The sequence below is a fragment of the Hylobates moloch genome, unplaced genomic scaffold (genome assembly GCF_009828535.3).
Source record: "Hylobates moloch isolate HMO894 unplaced genomic scaffold, HMol_V3 SCAFFOLD_177, whole genome shotgun sequence".
In the NCBI taxonomy this organism is placed as follows: domain Eukaryota; kingdom Metazoa; phylum Chordata; class Mammalia; order Primates; family Hylobatidae; genus Hylobates; species Hylobates moloch.
In genome coordinates, this window is record NW_026652452.1 from 23481 (window position 1) to 24496 (window position 1016).

Below are 1016 nucleotides of genomic sequence, written 5' to 3' on the forward strand. Positions count from 1 at the left end.
CCGGGAGTGTGCTTTTCGGGACAGGTGCGGGGGCCGCCGCGCGCGCGAAGGCGCAGACGCGTGCGGGCACCGGGCAGCGTTGGCCTCCGGGTTATCCTGGCTCCGCGGGCGGCCGTCGAGGTCCTGCCCACCGGGAAGGCGCGACGTCCCCAGGGGACGCCAGGGCGCAGGGGCAGCTGAGCCGACTTCGCAACTCGTTAGTTTTTCTTTGGCTGTGACGCTCGATTTGCCCGTCTAAGAAATGGGACTCTGGGCGGGGCGCGGTGGCTCAAGCCTGTAATCCCAGCGCCTTGGGAGGCCGAGGCTGGAGGATCGCTTGAGGCCAGGAGTGTAGACCTCGACAACGTAGCAAGACGCCGTCTCAAAAAAAAAAAAGAAAGTGGGGTTCTCAAAAGAATAGGAAGGCGTTTTGCAAACTTGGACACGAGTTGGGCGTTTTATTCACTTTCTCTACTACTCTCCTCCCTTTGGGAGCCCCAGGGGCTGGAGTAAGCACGCTACCACCCACTGCACCTCTCAGTATCCGCGGCACAGGAGCCGTACTCGATTTTGCATCCCCCAGGGCCTGTAAACGCCGGAAAAGCTCCCGCGGGGTGCGGTCGCTGGGCCTGGTCACGTGATCCCCACTCAGCGCCCCTGAGCGGGGGGGGGGAGCGAGCAAGTGCGCATGCGCATCCCTTCTAGCTCTCCCCCCCCCCCCCCACCCGCCCCCTTGGCTCGGACGCAACCACTGTCAGCTCCTCCCCCTCCTCCTTCTTCATCTTTCCTGACATTCACTCCCTTCCCCCAGCCAATTGGTTACGTCAGGCAGACAGGCCGAAGAACCAATCACGACGCTGTCCTCAGAAGCCGCCACGCGGAACAGGTCGGATCCGACTAATAGGGGCCCTTAGAGCGACCACGCCTCAACCGGGCAGGGGAGCTCGAGCCCAGTGGGCGGTGCTTCTCCAGTCAGCGTGTGGGCGGGGTAGGGCGGGGACCAGCAGCCGCAGAGCCGTCCTCGGTGGCGGCGACGA